The 14,481-nt window shown below is 40.3% G+C and overlaps 1 protein-coding gene across 3 annotated transcripts in view; it reads right to left on the reverse strand.

The window, feature by feature from the left end:
• Nucleotides 1-14,481, reverse strand: part of B3GALT1 (beta-1,3-galactosyltransferase 1) — a 391,340-nt gene that overhangs the window by 179,524 nt on the left and 197,335 nt on the right. Inside the window, exon 1 of one of the 3 annotated variants that reach the window (XM_087920015.1) lies at nt 485-519. The exons of the other annotated variants lie outside the window; for them this stretch is intronic. The gene's annotated coding sequence lies outside the window, so the exon portion shown is untranslated. Of the gene's footprint in view, nt 1-484; nt 520-14,481 lie in introns of those variants that run through there. 3 annotated transcript variants of the gene reach the window in all.

The raw sequence follows: 14,481 nt of genomic DNA on the forward strand, positions 1-14,481 counted from the left end.
AACAGTCATACTGACCTGAAGTATGGGTTTCGCGTCGAGAGGAATGATCACCCTTACTCAAATTGCAAGTACTAAGCAAAAGTAACTCCCAGTGATTATAGATTTACTATTTATTTATTTACATCCCTTTATTTATTTATTTAATTAATTAATTAATTAATTGTCTGCAAATAACTCAAGGCGGTGAACATATCCAACACACCTCTGTCCTCCTCTTTTCCTCATAGCAACACCCTGTGAGGTGAGATGGGGAGAGAGAGGGAGGGAGGGAGGGAGAGAGAGAAAGAGAGAGAGAGACTGACAGAGAGACACACACACACAGAGAGAGTGACTGGCACAAGGCCATGGCTAAAATGACCCTGGGACTTACGATCCTCCAACTTTCTAACCTGGTGCCTTAACCACAAGTTTCTCCATCATAGAAAATTACCCTGTTTTCACCCCCTGCCTCCTCCTCAGATACTATAGTCTCTGTGTGTCTGACCTGGGCAGTCTTTCTCCATGCTGGTCCTGCTCTCCTCTCACTGCAAGCAGAAATGCTATGGGAGAACTCATGGCCAGCCTATCTGTCACAAGGTTCTCCTTGAGTGAAAATGACTGTGAGCAAACAGTGACTCATTCCCAGGACAATCATATCTGTGCAGACAGTCACTGGTTCTGTAGCCTCCTTCGTAGCTTCAGAAGTATCAATCAGCACTTCCAATTAGATTTGTGGTGAAAGAGAAGTTGGCTCTGCTTGCTATGTGGCTGCTGTTGTTGAAAACAGGCTCTGCCATGACAAAATGGATACGACTTGGGGGTGTTTACATCTATATTCCTAGCGTTCCTGTCATTAGGCAAGATGACACCTCAGGCAGCAAATCTTGAACAACATGCAGGGCAACAAACAATTATTCATTTAATTTATGTTGATGTTTTCATTACCAGGTATGGGATATACTACTTAATGGATTTTCCGCTTCATCTACAATATATCTTGACATGCATGTTGAAGAGAGCAGGGCTGGTTAATGCTTCATTGATAGCTGGAATAGCATCCAATTCTAGATACCCCAACGGGATGGGAAACTAATACCGAGGCCTGATGTGAAAAGATTATCTGGAGCAGTGTTTTTAAACTTTAAGATACGTGGACTTCAATTCCCAGAATCCCAGAAGTATGCTGCAGAATTCTGGGAGCTGAATCCACATATCTTAAAATTGCCAAGTTTGTAAAACACTGATGTAGATCTACAGGAATTTTATCTCATTTTATTCATCTAACAGCAAAAAAAATACCCCAAAACCCAATAATTTTAAAATACTGGAAAGAATGTTTAAAAATACTGAATGCAACATTAATCCTAATGGCGAAACAGGTTTTCTGTATCCCCTTGAACTGTGATAATTCAATTTTTTTCCCCTCGTTTCTGAGCACATTGACCTTTCCATGATTTATTTTTTCACCAGAGATACAAAAACACTGGATGAAAATTTTAGCACCCATATTCTTCCTCTGATGTGCTAGAGCACGACAAAGAGTAAACAGCGGTTAACAGAAATAATGGAAGTTAAAAAAGGTGGGTTACCGGGGCAGAACCATATATACATACTAATAATGTCTTTTTGCTTCTCTACATACACACAGTGTCTCATATATAACAATAACTTATTGTTCTCTGATGATTCTAAACACTACTTAAAAAACAAAAACCCAACACTCATCCCGTGAAAAGTGTAAGAATTCAAGAATTATAGAGCTTAAATAATGTAGTCTATGTAGATGGAAAGAGACATGCAAACTGCATTGGCATCTGAAACCATTTTTTTCCCCCTTCAAAAAAGAATTGCCATTGTTTTCAGTCCTATTACTCCCTAGAAAGGGCCTTTGGGCCACCATTTTTAGGTGTAGCACTACAATGCTCTATATCAGGGGTGTCAAACTCACAGTCTGCGGGCCAGATGTGCCATGCGCTGGCCACACCCAGCCCCCAGTTTAGCGAAGGGGGGAAAAAACGTTGCGATATGTCACGTGATGATGTGCGCAGGTTTGGCACCTCTGCTCTACACTTTACATAAAATATGATCGGTTACTACTACTGCGGCACTTGTTTCATACACACAGAAAAGTCCACCCTCCAGCAAGTCTCCCTTAAAAATAAATATCAAGGAGATTGGGGGTATCTCAGTCCTAATGATTATGCAGCAGGGAGTTTGATTGATTGTGTGCCATTAAGTCTTTGTTGATTCTTAGCAACCACACAGATAGATTTTCTCTATGCATTTGGAAATACTTGCAATTTTGTTGTTTTGAAAAGAAATAATCTTGCTTCCGATTGACGCAGCGATCCATTATTATTATTCAAATAAATGATAACAGTATGTATATGTATTGAAATATGAGAAAGATTTCTTCCTCCTCCCCTCTTCCAAATCTTTGGTAAATTCTAATGATTATATATGTAGACACTTTTATCAGCTGTCTCCAAGAAATGTGGTGAACAAAGGCAATTCATCAGCATTCCATTTGTGCTTTTTTCACATTAAGCAATGTGTTAAATAGTTATTTCCATACAGAGTAGGATGGATTTTATTATTGCCAAGGATTACAAATTACTTCAGAGACTCCCGGTTTGAACCATTCATGGTGGCAGATGTAGTAATAATTCAAAAATGGCAAGACAAATGTTTTAATAATGAAAATTGCAAAATTCCACCTTAATGGGACAAAAAAAAAAAAAGATCAGAAATACATTTATAGCTGAGGGAAGTCTAAATTTATTGTTGTAAAAGGGAATGCAAATCAACATTTCCCCTCTATTTTCCAGAGTGACAAACGGTCAGTTTATGTACATGCAGGATATAGTGGAGTAGAAACCATATTGAGGAATAGCTGGGAAAACTGGACTTATTTAATCTGGAGAGGACAAGTTGAAAGGAGCCAACAATTGTACCTTTAATATATGTGAATGTCAGATGTGTTTTCTGTTGTTTCAAACAGAATGATTAAAACAAATTGATACAAATTCCAGAAAAAAAAGTTTTGACCTCCAGTCCTGTATAGTTGGAATTTTCTTCCAACTTACAAGGATGTAATGCTCTTGATGAAACCATGAGGCAACCTATTTCTTTTCCTCTGTGCTTTACCACTGTGTGACAAAACTTATTTAACCCTAGATTTTGTGGTAGTTCATCCTTGATCTACCCATCATTTATTTTTACATAGTTTTAATCCTGCCTGTCTGTCCATCTATCAAGATGATGAATGTGCCTAATATTCCTGCCCATCTATTTTCCCCATAACATCAGCTCCGTGACATGGGTTGGGTTGAGCTGGATTTCATGCTTAAGGGGGGTTTAGATGTTACAGCCTTTTGGTTTCTAGGGCGACACCTTCATCCCTACAGTAAACTGGTTTTCTGTATTGGAAACTGAGAAACATATCTATATCGTGTCATATCTGACATTGACTTTATTTTTATTTATTTCTTTATTAAACCTCTGTGCCACCCATCTTGCCTGGGAGTAACTCTAGACAGCTTACAATAATTGAAAAACCAATATGAAACATAAAAACATTAACAGTTTTAAGAACTAGTTATAAAAACAGAACCTATGGATTATACATATCTTGAAGGAAGCCCCAATGAATAATCATCATTGTTGTGTAATTGTATTAATTCCTCTTCCCCTTTTAAACACATTCCTACATCAAAAACTTAAGATCCACCGGTAAAATAGCAATCAGAATAGAATTTAAATTTGAGGATGCCATACAGTGTTGTGTATTTACAGTATAGTTCCTGTGTTGATCAAAAGTCATACACACACACACACACACCCCTCTGGTTTTTTTCAGGTTTGTTTTCTTTTTTCGGCTATCATTATTTTTTCTAAAACTCCAGTTTGAGCCCACATCTGCATAAATTCTACGTGGTTGATGATTTTGACATAAATCCAAAACTGCTGCTAATTATATTTGTTCAGTAGCCTACTACTAGAATGGCCAATTCACAGGTTACTTAAATCTCTAGTATTTCACCTGTAGTCCCCTGGGATTGCAGAGCCGGCACAGCTAAAATGTTTGAACCCTTTTATGTTTTCAGGACATAGCTGAAGATTTTACAAGACAAAGTTCATGTCACTGCAAATATTTCTCACTGCCAACTTTTTATAGAGCTGACTGCGGCTCGGCTGCCAATGACATCGCTTTGAGTTTCCTCCAATCACGGTAGACTCTTAGCGAACCAATCACAGCCATCCAGGCTGTCCAATCAGATAGTTGTATATGTGGACCAATAGGAATGCAGGGTTTCAAGCCTGCTAATATGGAACACCTTTCCTTTTTCTTCCCCACATAAAATTACTTGTTCATTAAAGATGGCTTCTTCTTTGTCCCAGTCTTCTTGTTTTTCAGTCTTTTCTTGTGTGTTTCTCATAGTTCCAAATCTCCATTTCTAAGAATTGAAAAACGAAGCCAAAAGAACCCTTTCCTTCTTGTGCATCTTCTTTGTACTTTTTAAGTTCCATTTTCAATTCATCCAAAAGTGATGGCATTGTATAAATTTTTAAACAACCGCCCGATTGATTTTAGTCATTCAAATATAATAACCAAGAATCCAAAGATCACCAAATAATTCATATACACACAAGCTGTTTCTTTTTTGCTCTTTTTTTTCACTTTCTCTTCCTGGGGTTATTATTTAGTTGCAAAGTTTCAGTTAAAATGTACCTTTTAGAAGTCTCGTTGAAGTTTTACTTTAGATTCTTTTTAATTCCAGACAGTCTCCTCTCTCTTCCAGATCCTGCCCTTATTCTTTTCTCTCCCTTCCTGCTTATGAAAAAGAAAGTTTTTAATGTCCAGAAATCTTTATTATCCCTTTGGCGGTTTTTTTATTTTCAGCTTAATTGCCTATTGATGCCAAAGCGGATTTTTCCGATTTCTTATTTAAGTCTCTTAATTATCAGTATAGGGAAGGAGAGAGAAGAAAACAAAAGCCAAACCTTTCCCTTTTCACTTTCCTTCACTGCTTCTGACTCTTCCTTGAGAGCGATGTTATTTTTTGTACGTTTAAATTCCAGGGTACCTTAGTTGTTGCTTTTACAATTTAACCTGATCAGCCAAAACTTTCACTTCTTATCTTCCTCCTGCACATTCTTTTCTGGTCGAGTTCTTCTTTCTGACCACCGCTGCAACCGCTTTCGGGAAAGGGAGTAATGGCCAGCTGAGGAGGAGAGATGCGGCTCTCCCCGACCCTGCTGGTGGTCTCCCCCCTCTTTACCACCTCTAAGGGGTGGCTTAGCACCGAAACCAGCTGGCTTGGGGTGCTCCAGCGGCGAGCCCAGACAGAAACCACGCACAATCGCAGATTTCTGTCTGTCGCCGAAGCCCTTCAAACCGGAAGACCGGGATTCAAAACTTTTTATTACTAGTTCTATGGGCGTGGCTTGGTGGGTGTAGCAGGGGAAGGATACTGTAAAATCTGCATTCCCTCCCCTTTCCTGGAGGAAGGTTACTGCAAAATCCCATTTCCCTCCCCATCCCACTAACCTGCTTTACAGCTCCATTCTCCTGTGCAGGGCAACAAAACAAAATCCAGCCAATCAGCTGGGACACAGGAGGCAGAGAATAGATGGGGGCGGGGCCAGTCAGAGGTGTATTTGCTGGTTCTCTGAACTACTCAAGTACCGGTTCTCCAGAGCTGGTCAGAACCTGCTGAATACCACCTCTGAATCTCTCCAAACACTGGCCAGAACTGTTGCTGTTGGGGTTATCTGTTAAATTCTCTCTCCATTTCTATGTTTCCTCCTTCTCAATTAACAATTCTGAGAGTTACTTACAAGAATTAAATTTTAAAAAATTTAAAAAGAAAACTTTAAGTTGAATGGATGGGAGAAAAAAAAACTGCAGAAGAAATTTCTGAAACATTACTAAAACTGCCTGTGAGTCAACTAAATCTTGCAGTCATGTTGGGTATCATGTGGAGATGATCAGCTTGTTTCTTCTCTTTTATTATTTCCTCAAAATCTTTGATATTACTTACATGCTGTTGCCTGAAATCTTTCAACTGCAGCTGTTTCTTTTTAGTAGTATAAGGAAAGTGCAGCATCGTCATTGGCAAACCAAATAAGAAGGTTGGTTTCAGAGGTGGATATTCAGCAGGTTCTGACCAGTTCTGGAGAACCGGTAGCAGAAATTTTGAGTAGTTCGGAGAACCAGCAAATACTACTCCTGACTGGAGATGTTACAGTATCTTTCCTCTGCCACACACACCAAGCCACGCCCACAGAACCGGTAGTAAAAAAATTTGAATCCCACCACTGGTTGGGGCCCTGAGCCCTTGCTACCAGTTCATCAATTTATGATTGTCTCAAAAAAAAAAAAATGGGCTTCAAGGGATCTCTCTCAAGGACTTTTCCACTATAAAGTTGGCAGAGACACTCCATTTGAAGGAGATGTTTTTGACACGGCATCCAATACTTTTGAAAATATTGCTATTAATATTTATTTATTAGAAAATTTATATTGTTGCCTATTTGCATATGATGATGCAAGGAGGATTGTTGTTAGTTGTGAAGTCATGTCTGACCCATCGTGATCCCATGGACAACGTTCCTCCAAGCCTTTGTGTCGTCTACCATCCCCCAGAGTCTATTTAAGCTCATGCCGACTGCTTCAGTGACTCCATCCAGCCACCTCATTCTCGGTTGTCCCCTTCTTTTTTTGCTCTCAATCTTTCCCAGCATTAGGCTGTTCTCCAGTGAGTCCTTCCTTCTCGTTAGGTGGCCAAGTATTTGAGTTTCATCTTCAGGATCTGGCCTTCTAAAGAGCAGTCAGGGTTGATCTCCTCTAGGACCGACCGGTTTGATCGCCTTGCAGTATTAGGGACTTAGAGGAGTCTTCTCCAGCACCATAGTTCAAAGGCCTCAATTCTTCGGTGCTCAGCCTTTCTTATGGCAAGGCAGATTGCAGGAATATAAAACATCATATATAAAAAATAAAACTAATAAAAGAGAATAATCAAATAATAAAGTAATAAAGTAATATAATAGCCCCTCACCCATCAACACATCACACATGCCATTTAATAAGCTCTATCACTCTGGGTTCTCCAGACTCGATGGCACAACTAGGTCTTCAGCACCATCCAGAAAAGTGTTAGAGTGGGGGACATTCTAATCTCTATGTTGCCTACAGTATCTATGTGTTACAGGGAAAGCCATTTTGGTGTAATGGTTAAGGCATCAGGCCAGAAACTGGGAGACTGTGAGATCTAGTCCCATCTTGGGCACAAAGCCAACCTTGGGCCAGTCATTTTCTCTCAGCCATAGGAAGGAGAAAATGGCAAACCATTTCTTGCCATATAATTGCAGGGGCTTGTCTAGGCAGTCTTTGAGAACTGGACATAACTGAAGGGAAGAACAGCGCCCCCGCCCCCCCGGTTACAATACAACTTTTTTGCAAAAAAAATAGTAAAGCTAGCAACTCTGCAACCTTCATCACTAACAATCTTGTTGGATCACAGCTGTTTGCATTATGCAGCAGGTAACTAGAACTGGGGTATTTTAGCATTAAGATGCTGCCCTGATCTGTCATGATGATGAATGTCTACTCTTGCAAGAATTTTTTCCTTTTTCCCATTACTTTGTTGTTTGAAATTATCTTCCCTCATGCGCAGACAGTTCAGCCTAAGATATTTGTATACATTATTGTCATGCGTGAGAAAGTACATGGCTGAAATGGAAAGCGATGCAGTTAAAAGGTTCCAGAGAACAAATTGTGAACGGTACCAATTATTTAGGCTAAAATACTGATACACAGAAAGGTTTAGTAAATAATAGAGAAGGAGCATAGTAATACTCTTGCTCAGTGATTCTGTTCTCACTAATCAGAAAGCCTTAATGGTTCAATAACTAAATTATGGTTAGCAGTCTAAATTGCCTGTTATGATAGGAGTAGCTTCAAAAAGAAAAGTTGGAAGTGAACAATGAATTACAATCACTTCCTGTGAGGACTGGCCAACACGGCATAGTGGTTAAGATTCTGGATAGGTATCAGGGAGGTTTATTCACTCAACCATGGGATTTCATAAGATAAATTTGGAGCAGTTGTTAATGCTAGAATGCCAACGATTTACAGCAGCATTATGCATCTCTCTGACAATATAACCACTCTACTGATACATTATGTGGATGATGTCTGGATGGTGCTATAAATCATTAACCCGACAGCCGTTCAACCTACCTCACCAAGTGATCATCTCAGGTCCCTGACAGATAAAAGCAAGGTGTAAATTTAGTGCATAATATGTAAATTGTGTAAGAGCTTTGCTTATATTAAAATGTAAGAATGTACATTGAATGAATTAAACATCTGTTACAGGTTTAAGTGGGAAAAAACATGTAGGAGCAACCACCCCAGCACTAAATAGTATTTGTTCAACGGCTTTAAATAAATTCTAATAGGAGGCAGGGGATAATTAAACACTCTCTGCGGAGTCACTCCTTTAACAGGAAACAGGCATGTTATTATTACAGTAGGTTACTGATCATATAATAATCTTTGCCTATAATAATCTTTAGTAAATGCCAAGAATGAGCATCTGGCTTTTCACCTATTCTTACAGAGCTATGGAAATGCTTTACATAAATATTTTAGAGAGGACAGCTGTGTACTGAGAGTGTGCGAGAAGAAATAAAATGGAAGATTTTAAGTGGAATGTAAACTATGAAAAAGGTGCTGCGAACGGAGTAAAGAACACCTACAAGCATGAACCAAAAGAGAACTGATGGGTTTTAGGTTATGTTATGTTTTCCAAAGTTTGACCGATTTCTCAACAGCAAGGCAGCTCCAAAATTATACTGAATGTGGGCCTGCGGTGACACCATAGGATCTTCACAGGCCTGGAAAAACCCTAGCAGATGGCAAACTCTGATTCTATAAACATTTTAATCATATAGGAAAAAGGACAGAAAAGATTCCACTTGCAGTTAACAGGGGCTAGTTTCTGGGCCAGCTCAGCTACTCCATTGCACCTCTGTTGCATTTGGGCTTCTAATCAAATGCATCATAATGTGAACATGAAGAATCAACAAATACCTGAATGAGCAGGGCCTACATGAGATGGCTCGGCTTCACACTGTGAATGAGAGACACTTTGCCCTGGGAATCATTTTTCTTAGCAAGGCAAATCGTCTTCACTAAAAGAACTTGCATGACAGTGTCAGCTGGAAGATGAAAGCATTCATAGAAGCTTCTGAGCCTCTGAAAGCCACGTCTAGAAGCTTTTTCCAGTTATGGAAACTGCCAGAGAAATCCTCAGAGAAACAATGCAGCTGCTATGTTTTGAAAGGTGGGAGTGGGAGAAAAGGCTATGAAACTTCACAAAGCAACTTTGAACAGGTGCTTTGCATGAATCTGGAGTGCTGACCTGATGAATTTTCAGAGAAATTTGAAGCAAAGAACCCCTTTAAAGCTTTGCACAGCCCTAGTAAGGAAACAGAATTATTTAGGTTTATAAGAAATTCGTTGTCTACCATCTGTTTCACAGAGATACTTGACAATATTCAGGGGTGGGATTCAAATGTCTTAACAACCGGTTCTATGGGCGTGGCCTAATTTCTGGGTGTGGGTTGGTGGTCATGTGACCAGCTGGGCATGGCTTGTATGTAAATATTGTAAATATACATGTAAAGATTGAATTTTTTATTTTAAAAAAAGAGCAACTTTTACCCAAAATCAAGCAAAGCAGGCAGGCAGATTGAGCTGCTTGCAGAATCACAGCTTCACTCCCAGATCTACCTTTCTGCAATCTGCTGCCTGAGTCTGCACTGAAAAATAGAAGCTTCAATCCTAAGGAAGGTTCAGCTCTGCTCTCAGGCCACGTCTCCCTCCTCCAACCCCCTGAATACCACCCTTGATTGGGCCTCGGGGAACCCTCCTGGATGGGGTAGGGGAGGAGGGGAGGGGCCAGCTAGTGGTGTGATTTGCTGGTTCTCCAAACTGTGCAGAATCGTAACAACCGGTTCTATAGAACTGGTCCGAACTGGTAGAATCCCACCATGCTTCTATGTATCTCTTTCCTATGGACAATTCAGACAAGTTACAAATAATGCTACCTTTCCAGTCCACTACTAAGGCCTTCCCCTGTAATACAAGTTTTCCTAACTAAATTGCTGATTCCCATCAATTTGATTCAAACCTGTGAAACACGCCTGTCTTTAAAGCAAGAAAGAATTTTGCTATCAAAATTTGGTGAGTGCCCAGTTCACTCCAACTGCACAGCCTGCATTTCCAAAGCATGGGTCAGTCACTGAAGCAGATTGCCAAATGGCATGGTGGGTTCTCCTTTCCTAGAGGTCTTTAAACCAAGACTGGATGGTCATCTGTCCAGTGCTAGATTACCAGTGCCCAGTACTCCTTTCTTACCAACTCCAGGGTATCTATGATGACTTTAGTCATTTGCTGATAATCTTGGCTGGGAAATGAATAAATACAAAATGGCTGACTTGCAAAATGTTAAAGTGAGTGACATATCAACCTGTGCAAAACTGCATCATCCCACATCTTACATGCCCGAACTATGCGATTTTACTAATGGATGGAGAAAGCTCACTTAGCATCCAAAGAGCAACTGTAGAAACCATCCTATTTTTAATGTGCTACTGGTTCATCTCTCATGTTTTATCTATGTTTTAATCTAGATATTTGCAAAGCCGCTTATGGATAATTCACTTTTGTCCAAACTAATGGGTAACAGGTTTGTTAAATCTTATTTAATTTACACAGGGCCAAAATGAAAGTGATTTTTAATAATAATTTTAAAAAGAATATCTTCAGAGACATTGTTGCATAAATTGTCAGCTCTCAAGGGTAGCCATGGGTAAAATGCCCTTTCTTATTAAATGTCACAAGATTGAATGTCATAGTGTAATTGGGATGAAGGGATAATTGAACTCAGCTCAACATGCCTTTTCCTGTCACCTCATTATTAATCTGCAGGAGTTTTGAGATACATTAGAGAAAGACCCAATTCTCACAGAACTGGTTGGCAGCTTCTAGGAAGAAAAAAAATTATAGCATTTCATTTTGGAATACTGACATAGGGAATTTGCAAAGAAATTTGATTTGCAAGTGAAATGCGAGAGAATTAAGCACTTATTTGTGAAGCATATAATTTTGGGGCAACAAAATGCTCATATGCTTGTTCTGTAGCATTATGGTATCAAGCTAAATAAGCTTGAAAAAGAGTCTCAGTACCAAGCTTATTTTTAAAATTTTCCCGAGCTTTCAAAGATGAAAACAAGAGAATGAAGTATACGGTATGTGTGTGTGTGTGTTGAGGAATATGACATATTATTCAGAACCCACTTACAATGAAATGTATCCATTTATCTTTCTCTCAGAATTCATGTTGCCAAACAACCCCAGTGAGGCTGAGTATTCTCCAAGAGAAATTTATTAATTAGGATTTAAGCATAAGGCATATGGTCTCTTTTGAGTAGAGAAAAATGGGGTTTGATCATATTTTTGCCTGAGCAGTGCCTTTCTTTTAGAGCCACTGAATAATTCACATAGGCCTTCATATTTATTACTTAAAGCAACACAATGGAACCTATGTTCTCTGTTGTGGCTCTGAGGTTTGAGCCTGCTTTGTTAGAGGACGAAGACTCGGACAATGGGGAAGAGGAGGTTTTGGAAATGCCTTCCTCCCCAGGACCTTCCTCTTCGGCAATGCCTTCCTCCCTGATTATGCCTCAGGTGTCAGCAGATAACCGGGAGGGAAGACCTGAGGCTAATCAGGAAAAGGAGGAGGGCGTATCAGAGCCTCTGACTGAGAATCAAGCAGACGAATGCTGGCTTGATGCGAGGCAACGTCGCAGGCAAAAGTGCGAGCTGCAATGCAGAAAGAAGGGAGGAATCAGAGACTGAGCTGAGGGACTGACACGCCCCACAGGGAATAAAAGTGAGTGTGTTCGCTCTGGGAACTTGTTCGGGACGTGTGACTTATTCAGAGGAGCTCCGGAGTATCCTGTGTGGTGACAGCTTGTGTGATTTATATTCCTGCTTTCTTGTCGGACTTGGCAGACAGCGTGTGTGAGACTGCCAAGAACTTTATTGGCTCAAGGAATTTAACTCTATAATTACTGGTTTTACTTGCTTGTTTGTATTCAGTTGGAAATTTGGACTTCTCACCTCTTTTGTACAGGTGAGACATAACAGTTCTCTATATGTTTTTACAGGTGTTAAGGCACGGTATTATACAGGTTGCAATTAAGCAGCATTGTTGCCTTTATCGTGTACTCTGGAACCAAAATATTCTCATAGTGGTTTTTCCCATCCATTTAGAACACGCATGTCAAACTTGTGGTGTCACATTGCCATCATGTGACATATTGTGACTTTTTCCTTTCATGAAGCTGGTTGGGCATTGCCTGCACACGACACATCCAGCCTGCTGGCCGCCAGTTTGACACCCATGGTTTAGAATGAATAATGAGATGACAGCAACTTTCCTCAACCCAATCCACCAACAATGCCCTCTGGAACAATTTTTATTTAGTCCATCTCTGAATTTCACAGATGAGAAATGGTCTTGCAAAAATGGAATGTTATATTCATTTTGCCACTTAGGGAGAGCCAATATCTTCAAAATATATGTGTTACTTGGTTAAAAGTTTTAGAAGATGGTTGACTTGATCCTTCTCACATTTCTATTTTATTATTCCTAATTTTATTTCATTTTCATGTTTAACAAGAAAAAAAGCCAAAATAATATTTATTGTAATCTCCCTTCAGAGAAACACTTGCATTTTGCCTCTCAAGCCAAAACAATGTGACCGACATGTTGTGAGAAACGCAGTTAGTGTCTCAAGCAGCAAAACATCTTGTTTTACAACTGGTAGCATGAGGATTAAAATGATACAAAATTGTATTACAAAACTTGCCTCGCGTATTAAGTTTTGGATAACGATGTGTCAGTGTAGACCAAGACATGTTTTTTCTAGGATGCCCTCTCATGAGAAATGAGCTGGAGGAGATTCAAGTTCAGATCAATATTATGTTTCGGAATGAAAACATTTTGCTCAATTGACATACAGGCACAGTAAACAGCTAGATTATTTGCTAGGACCTTCTGGCTCTGAAGGCAATTGTGACAAGTTGCATTTTGTCTCACTGCTGGTCTTTCCTTATGGCCCATTTCATCTATCACCACCCAAGCTGTTGTCTCTGAAGATATGGAATAAACGCGGAAGGAGGCTTGGAATAGGGAGCAAACATCAAAGGGCTGATAGCGAAGACCAGGGAAGTGAAGCAAAAATGGTGCTTTAGGAAGGACAGCGGTGCCCATTATATATTTTGGCACCTCTTTAATGGAGCTGCCTCATTTCCTGGGATCAGACAGCATCTGCATGAACATAATCTTCAAAATACATAGGCACAGCAGGGAATAACAAACTGTTCTGCAGCAGGCATGCGGATGTTATGGATGCCTCCTTAGTCAATAGGCATATTTTCCTGGAATCATGCAGCTGCTGTGCCAGCCCATAAGTAGCTTGGCTTCTGTTAGATCTGGGAGGATGGTTCAGAAACGGAGGCAAGTCTCAGATAACAACAACAGCTCTTTATTAGTGACTTCAGATCTGAGCAAAGAATCCCAGCCGCAGCAGCCCCTTATATAGGGCTGGCTGCGGCTAGGCAGCCAATGAAAGTGATTTGAGTTTGCTGCTCTTGGCAGGGCCAATCGCGGCAGCCCGTTTACTAGCCAATTGGGCCAGTCAGAGTTGCAGGCTTTTGAGCCTGCTAGTCCGGAACAGCTTCCTTTTAAAAAGAGAGGCCCAAATGTTCAGGGAGTCTGCCTACATCCCCGTGAAGGACCCTCTTCTGCTTCAGATCTGAAGAGTTGGGTGTTTCTAGCAAATAGTAGAAATGTATACAAGTAGTCCTCATTTAAAAACTGCCTGGTTTAGCGATTGTTTCTAGTTAGGACAGTGATGCAAATGTAATTTTATGAGCAGCCTTTGCGTTTCCCGAAATCCTTCACAGGTCTGTAAAGCAAACCAAGCTGAAGTAAGATTGTTGTTGTAGTTAGAGGCCTGGGGTTTCTTCTCCGCTGAATTGCTGGCCCCAAATATGGCTGGTAAACGAGGATCTCGTGTGTCTACATTCTTGCCAACACTTGAAACAGGGATTCTATCTGAATTCTAATATGAAAAGCTGGGATATTCAGTTGTTCCAGGGCAACTGAAGAGATGGAGTTTCCCACTGGGGATTATAACACCACATGCAAGGGGTAACTGGGAAGGATTGGGGAAGATATGCTTCTCCAGAGAAATTAAAGGAACTGGATAGACAGCCTATAATGGAAACAGGCACCTGATCTCTCTTGTGTCTACATTCTTGCCAACACTTAAAACAGGGATTATTGAAATCCACATTTCTTTCTACCTCTTGTCCCTCCCTCCCTCCTTTCCTCCCTCCCCTCCCCTCCTCTCCCTCCT

Source organism: Pseudonaja textilis, chromosome 1 (genome assembly GCF_049901715.1).
Source record: "Pseudonaja textilis isolate UNSWEBS1 chromosome 1, rPseTex1.2, whole genome shotgun sequence".
Classification (NCBI taxonomy): domain Eukaryota; kingdom Metazoa; phylum Chordata; class Lepidosauria; order Squamata; family Elapidae; genus Pseudonaja; species Pseudonaja textilis.